We start from the raw sequence: 7,826 nt of genomic DNA on the forward strand, positions 1-7,826 counted from the left end.
CATATAGAAGAAACACTCGAATTCAAGAAACCACAAAAGCCAGTATCTTGAACGAAGAGAAGCTTTATACTAAAGAGAGAAAAAAATGATTGGCAAAATACGCCGACAGCAAGAAGCTCTTCCGAATCGAGATTCATGCCCATGTAGACTTAGTCATACGCTCTGCACCCGATGATCTCCCCCTTGCACCACCGGATCGGCAACGCAGCAACCTCAGGGAGGGGCTGTGGTAACAGTGACAGCGATCCCGACGTCGGGGATCTTTGGAGTAACCCAATCCGCAACTGTCTTATGCAGTTCCAGATCCCTTTCATCAGGCTTGCGTCTTCGCCAGCATCGGGCGAGGCACTCAGAGAGACGAGATGTACATGATGCGTATGCCCTCCCCCCTCTTCATTGTTTTACTTTTATATTTGTGGGATGTACATGATGTGTACGCCTTCAAATCGAAGCGGGCCTTGAAGCGAGGCGCACGCTTCACTCATGTGAAGTGTGCGCTTCGAGTCTGCAAACGCTTCACTACAGTACTTCGGTACTTTGAGGTTGCGCTTCGCCTATGAGGCGTACGCTTCAGGTACTGAGGCTTACGCCTCTCACAACACTGTTCCTAACACTTATACCCCCGTTTTGGACCGATTTTTATATAAGAACCTTATAAACCCGATCCACATGGAACACATACCCTAGTAGAATTATGATTTGCTTTCTTAACTAATGTTTATAAAAAATGGTACATTGAGTCTACTAAGATTAGAATTGTGTCCTTATAAATATAAAAAAGATCTAGGATTAGAGGTAGTCAATATCATAGTTGGATTCTAGAAATTTGTCAGTTTTATTTTATTGCAGTTATTTCTCGTTTGCTTTCATTTTTAGCACTGTTCTTGCTTTTTGGGTTATTTCTTGCAGTTTTCTGCTTTCTTAGATAATCTTGTAGCTTCCTAAAAGTTTTTGGTAAATTGGGCCCTCCCGGTTTACAAAAAAAATGCATACAAGTTCCAAACCAAATAATTGCATGAAGGAAAAATAAAAGAATGAGGGTTCCAGCAGTCTTCAACAGGCCTTTCACAACCTATTATATATGAGGTAACACCAAAGCCATCTCTAATGAGTTTGGCGTTGCCCTTGCTTTTCTTGTGAGGCTGAGTAACCACAATAGGATCTGGAGAGATAACTACCCAATTCCCATTGCCACAAGCTTCCAATATGGCGTTTTTGAGTTGGATACTTTGCAAGTCTGAATTGCTCATATTGATTGCAGTTATGGTCATATTGTATATAGCGAAGTTACTTGCTATATATTCCATCGCCACCATACATCTCACTTGATGAAGGGCTGAGAGCCCAACTGTCACATGTCCCAAGTGAGATGAGCGGTGGGGATTGAATATGACCGTAACTGCTCTCTGCACATCCTCCACTATCTCAAGAGTTTCCACGTTTAAGTGTTGATAGGAAGATCCACGGAGTTATGTTGGTATTCTGGTCATATCTACATAGGCGCAGCTCCTTTTCTAAGAATCTCTACATATTATCGGACCTTACTATTTGAGTATGAATCCTGTTCCAGCTGGCCTGAAGCTATTAGGACATGACCCAGTCCCAACCTAAATGACTTTTTTTCTCTTTATTTTTTTCGCTTCTAAAGTATACATGAGAATAGGTTGGGCAAAAGGTTTGAATGCCCAGACTCAGTCCCAATAGGACGCTGATCCTACATTTCCAACCCGATAAGCATATTGGACCCACCAGGCATGAATCCAGTCTTATCAGTTGGTCAAGTCGGCATCTTACTCATTAAAAAACCATAATCTTATCCCCAATTGGTTAAAGGTTGATAAAAAGCAAAAGGTAATAAATACTTGGTTATCCAGAGAGAGAGAGAGAGAGAGAGAGATGTTGGACAACGCTAGGCCACACAAAATCTAAAGTTGGTCAACTTCCATCAGCTAGGCGTGTAACCAACGCAATTACACAGTCAAAAACCTCATGGTAGTATTCCATTGAGGACCAATGTCAGCAACATGGTAAAAGAAATAGTATTTTTACTGCTATTAGTAACAGTATGAATAACAGCGACGAACACTGATGATGATGACCATGACAAAAAGCATGAGAAGGCTTAAAAAGAAAACTACTTGAAAAATATTAGCCCAGTACAATCTTAATCATCAAGGGTATTTCAGAGAAATTTAGAGCATTGAACTTTGTGCTCCACCTTCTCTGTGGTTCCACAGCAAAGACTGAATTGAATTGATACGCATGGAGTGGTGTGGTTAGCTTCCTAGGGATTAGGGAAACACCTACTTCCTGATGCTCGCCATAATCCCGGTCCTGCTCCTTGTCCTCCTCTGTAGCTCTGCTGAATCACTGGCATTGCTAGGGGGAAAAAGCCAGGATGAAAACCCGCGACATTGATATGATTGATATTTTCAGAGCTATTCTCTTGATGGAATTGGTGGTGGTGGTGATGGTCTTGATAATAATAATCATTATCATTGTCGTTGTTGTTATTGTTATTATTAGGCATCTCGGCAGGTGGGGATTGATCACCTTGTTTGAGAGCAGATAAAGAATTCTTTTCGCCCTCTGTTTCTCTGTACTTGTTCAAGTACACCTTCAAAGGACTGACGTAATCTTCAAAACCAAGGGTGGTCATGGCCCAGAGGAGGTCATCTCCATTGATGGTCTTGCGCTTCTCCCTCAAGCATTTGTCAGACGCCTCGCCGGTGATGAAACTGATGAACTCAGAGACACACTCTTGGACTGTCTCCTTAGCCTCTTTGGATATCTTGGCATTGGCAGGAAGGGATTTCTTCATGATCCTGCTGACATTGGCGATGGGGAGGAACCTGTCCTGCTCCTTGCTGCAACCTTCATGGCTGCTTTCAGCTGCACCAACGGCAGCCTTGGACTCATTGTCGGAGGGAGAGCTGCCCAATGGGCTATGTGGCCTGCGTCTTCCAGTCATGTGTGGCTGTAGGCCTGAGAGAGAGAGAGGGAGAGAGAGAGAGAGAGAGAGAGAGAGAGAGAGAGCAATGTCTGCTTCCTCTGTTTAGGTTTGTTTCAGCTAAGGTATATATAGCTGTCTCAGACACGATATTTCCGTTGGCTATGCATGCGTAGAGAGAGAGAGAGAGAGAGAGAGGTGTTTTATATTATCATGATATTCATATATTTATTTCTTTTTTATTTATTGATTTATATAGTTTCTTATGTTTTTAATTATGTGTGCCAGTATTTACCTGATGTATCCTAAAAAACAAGTTTTTAAATTTATTGCGATATTTTCCCTTGCTCAGCAATTCCCACTACTAAGATTTTTAACATTGCTTTCGATCAATTAAGGGGGATATTAGAAAATTTAAAAAGAAACAATGACATAGTGTACCAGCACCATGGTAAAATAAGTTCAGTCAAAATTCTGTTCGTTGGGCTAGTTAATAGTACAAGAGCACACCATAGTGCTACACCTTCCTGGCTAGGGGCACTGTAGTTTGTCACTTAACATGGGATGACCATGGTTTCAAACCCAGAGAAGACATGCAAATTCCAAATTGAGTGTACTTTCTGGTAGCTAAGAAGGGCGTCAAGGGATCTAGCAACTGGAGGCCTACCAATATGTGTTCTGTGATGGCGATTTTCCCTTGTAGCAAAAAAAAAGGAATAAAATTCCTTAGAATCTACTTTTTAGTAGTGTTAGTAACAATCCTGTTTGTGTCTAGCTACCACATGCAATGAAGGTGAAGTGAAATGAAGTATGGCATCCATAGACTCCTCTGATGAGTGCCATGACAACACTAACCTAGCAAAATTGCATGTATATCCCAAGGAATATTAATGAGGTACCATCGTGAGGTGATAAAATAAATGCATTACTTGCATTACTACCTAGTTTGATACTGAGCTACTGGGAGGGACCATTCTAACTATCCCCAATGCTTAAGACACGTGTAATTAGCAAGAAGTTCTTTCTGTCTAAGCACCATCAATTTGTTTAGTGAAAGGATATACATTCAATAAAATCATGGAAAAATGAAAAGAATAAGTTTAAGATGAGATCCAGTCGGGAGAACATAGAATTCTATAATCAGCACAAAGCTCAATCAATCGATCAATCAACAATAGCATCCAATGCTACCAATTCATAAGGCAATAACTTAGTCTGGTATAGTGCACCTAATGACCCCCCCCCCCCCAAAAAAAAAAAGACTAAGCTGGATAAATGGGCGCAAATGCATCAGTACAAGCTTACACACAAACTGTTCTAGTGATAATTTGAAAATATTCATTTATAACATTTCTTCAATTTTATTATTCATTAATAGAAAGGTTGAAGATTAACTACAAAGATCATGATTTATGACTGAAAATTTGTCTCACTATATTGGTTCTTAACATTTTTCTTATTCGGAGGTCTTAGTTGAACTGGCCAGTTCATTAATCTTTTCTTAATTACTTTTTTTTATATAATCTTAAACTGATCCTAGCTTGTAATATTATAAAACTTTTCATTAGGATTACCTCAAGATTCTTTATATATCTTAAAAATCTTAACATTGCCCTTGTTCTCTGACATTATGACACACCTGCTGATCCAGATCTAGAATGGTCCACCAAAAAGAAGGGAAAGAAGAAATTGGACTACTGATGGTCTGGGATCCATTTTATTACGTTTTATTTATTTTTTATTGGTTTTGGAGTTATGTTTGGATATTGGATCTATCCAAGATCCAAAAATAGGATTAGGTTTTATTTTTTTATAAATACTTGTTATGTGGAGGGGATTAGGGAGATGGATGATTGAACCTTATTATTTTTCTTAATTTTCTACAATTTTCATTATTTCCATGCTTGCTTTGATTCTCTTACTTAGAAGTAGAATAGAGTAGATATTTTTTTACATCTTTGGGATTGAAGGTGCATCAAAGTAGTATCAAAGCTACACCATGTTTGATTATTTGCTATGTCAGACAGTTCGAAAAGAGAATTGGGAGAAGATATTGAAGCACATATGGATCGTGTGCAAACTGATGTATGCAATGTAAAACAACAAATCAGCGAGATGAGGCAAGACATTGCTTCATTGGTAGAGATGTTCAAAGCTCAGTTTGGATTCCTAAGGACAGACGATACAGTGAGGACCGTGAGCTCTATGTCGGCAACAAAGATTTTGTTCTAGTCCAGCATGTTGAGTTAGTACCTGACAAAATAGTGGTAAGCGACGAAAACTCTAACACCAATACACTTGAGGATTTACCCCATCAATAGGGAACCACCACCAAACAGGTTGTCGCCCTGGTGGCTGAGGGAGCCGACGGTAGCGATGCTGTCATTGGGACCCCCTTCCCCTCAAGGTTGCCCCCTTTAGGGTCTTTCCTGACTGGCCACACACCACCACTACCAGCAGAGCTAGGTCAAGTCACCCTTCGTCAACTGATCCTAATTGGCTAGAGGTGTTAGGCCAGTGGGTTTCCCCACCTGGTGGCTACTTCAGGGGTTCCTCCGCCCCACCCTCACACAGGTGAAATCTCACCTGATTCATCGGGTGTGGGTGGAGAGACTGATTTAACCCTGACTCAATGCAACAAGGTCGAACCGGGTTTCAGGGATCAGTTCATGGGAACCTGAACCCGGTTATGCTTGCTTCTGGGATCCAGAACTCGTTCTTTGAGGTTTTGGATTTGGTTCCTCCTTAAAACCCTGCCAACCCAACCCGGATTGACCCCTTTTTTGTCCCAAATCCACTAGGTTGGATTAAACATTCAAAATTGAACCCATTTTCCATAACCCAAGCCCAAGTTGGATTGGACCTAGACAAAACCGTAGTTTGCACTTGGATCAGGTCAAGGTCAGACACAATATCTTTTGGTAAATGGATTTGGTCTAAACCAGGCTTTTTACACCCCAAACCCAATCCATAACCCAACCCAACCTAATCTGGGTCCAACGATGCATGTAAATCCTAATCCGGACATGATTCAACCAGTTCCAAACCAAGTTCCTCACCCAAACCTCATAAACTGAAACCAAACCCAAGACCTAAATCTGAACTAACACCAAACCAGACAACCTATATACCAAGTACCAACTTAGGCCCACCTTAGAGAACCAAAACCCTTATTATTTACACCCTTAAACCCAAGGTCTACATGTGATCCAATTTGTGCAACCAGCTACACATGATCCTGCTAAGAATAATCATGCATGTTCGGAGCCTCTAGTGTATGATCCAAAGCAATTTCAGACTTATGGTGTCAAGTTGGGCATACTCGAGTTTACAATTTGACTTGATGTCGATGGTTTTGTGGAGTGGTGTGCAGCAGTAGAGCAACACCTAAACTACCATCATGTACTTGAGCATCGTAGAGTGGACCTAGCCATGACTCATCTATGTGGTTTGGCTCTGCTTTGGTGGACGAATCTGCTCTAGATTCTAGGAGAATAAGGACTGGACCCTATCAATCAGATGATATGTATGACTTCTCTTATAGTCACGATGCCACACATGGTTTGCATGTCACATTTCTATTGTTCGATGGTACACGTATGGAAGAATGTGATCTAAATGATATACCAAGTGGATGGTCGCCCAATGAAGAAGAAGACAAAGAGGAGGAGGAAGAAGAAGAATATGAAAGTCAAACAAGTGATGAGGAAGCATACTCGAGCTAGTGAAATACATCTTGTAATACATACCACATCACTTTCTCATATGCATCATCTATTTTAACATTATGTCTTACATATCATGTTACATTTCATACATACTTAAAATATACATGCACAGTTCATGCATAGTTATAAATCTGATTCATGTAAGACCTTTAAATCTTTACATTTCATGCATATGTCATGTCCATACTAAGATCAGGAGTTATGTAACTGATCCAAATAACATTTTTATTTGTTAGAATATGGTTCGTAGAGGTCACAGTGGCCGAGCACCCAGTGTTCGAGGATCAAGTGAAGGTCGTGAGACAACATTAGGTAGATGTCTTTGTATTATATTTAAATATAGACATTCATTATATTTTTGCTTATATGTTGATATAAAAATTGTTACTTGTTAATCATCTTTATAGGATCTCAACGCAGTGATAGTCAGTCTCAGCCTCCGTCTTCACATAATGCTTTGATAGGTATATCATTTAAATAATTGTATACTTGTTAGTTTAAATATACATTATCTGAATTTCTAACTCATTATTCTATAGATGATGTTTCGCCTACACATGACCCACCAATACCAGCTACTCATACACATCACGAGACAATGTTAGATGCAGGGTCTTCTCAGTCGGACACACAATGACTTATTCAAATAGTGTATATCGATAGTCGACCGTAAGTATTTCATTGTCATTTGTTTAATACTTATCTTATAAATAGTGTATATCGATGGTCGATTATTAATATGTACCAATTCATGTGCAGCGTGAGGTTTAAGCCATAAGAACTAATACGAGAAATTAGGAAGTCACTAGTTCAATATCTTTCAAGATCGGTCGCTCAATGAAAAGAGTACCCAAAGGAGGTGTTGGACATATTATGGTCCTCATTCATGGTTTACAATCGTTTATCATAGCTAATGTGTTTCATATTTAATTTTTTGTTATAGTCATCTGTACTAACTTTCTAAAATTGTTTGTAGGCTTCAAATTGCTTCACGACTGCAAAGGAGGAGCAGGACGCGAGGCTTGTGTGGCAGAAGGTGGCTGTCAGTCGATTTGTCGACATGTTGTACAATATGAAGACCGCAACAATAAAAGCAGCTGGTAGGATAGATGATCCACTAAAGTGGAAGGGCCATGGCCCTTCTACTA

At 40.1% G+C, this 7,826-nt stretch overlaps 1 pseudogene; it reads right to left on the minus strand.

Annotated features, from left to right (window-relative positions):
* Positions 1-2,284: 2,284 nt before the first annotated feature.
* On the minus strand, positions 2,285-2,971 carry LOC149816758 (nuclear transcription factor Y subunit B-3 pseudogene; annotated as a pseudogene).
* Positions 2,972-7,826: the final 4,855 nt, after the last annotated feature.

The sequence above is a fragment of the Nuphar pumila genome, chromosome 14 (genome assembly GCF_984573655.1).
Source record: "Nuphar pumila chromosome 14, dmNupPumi1.hap1.1, whole genome shotgun sequence".
Lineage (NCBI taxonomy): Eukaryota > Viridiplantae > Streptophyta > Magnoliopsida > Nymphaeales > Nymphaeaceae > Nuphar > Nuphar pumila.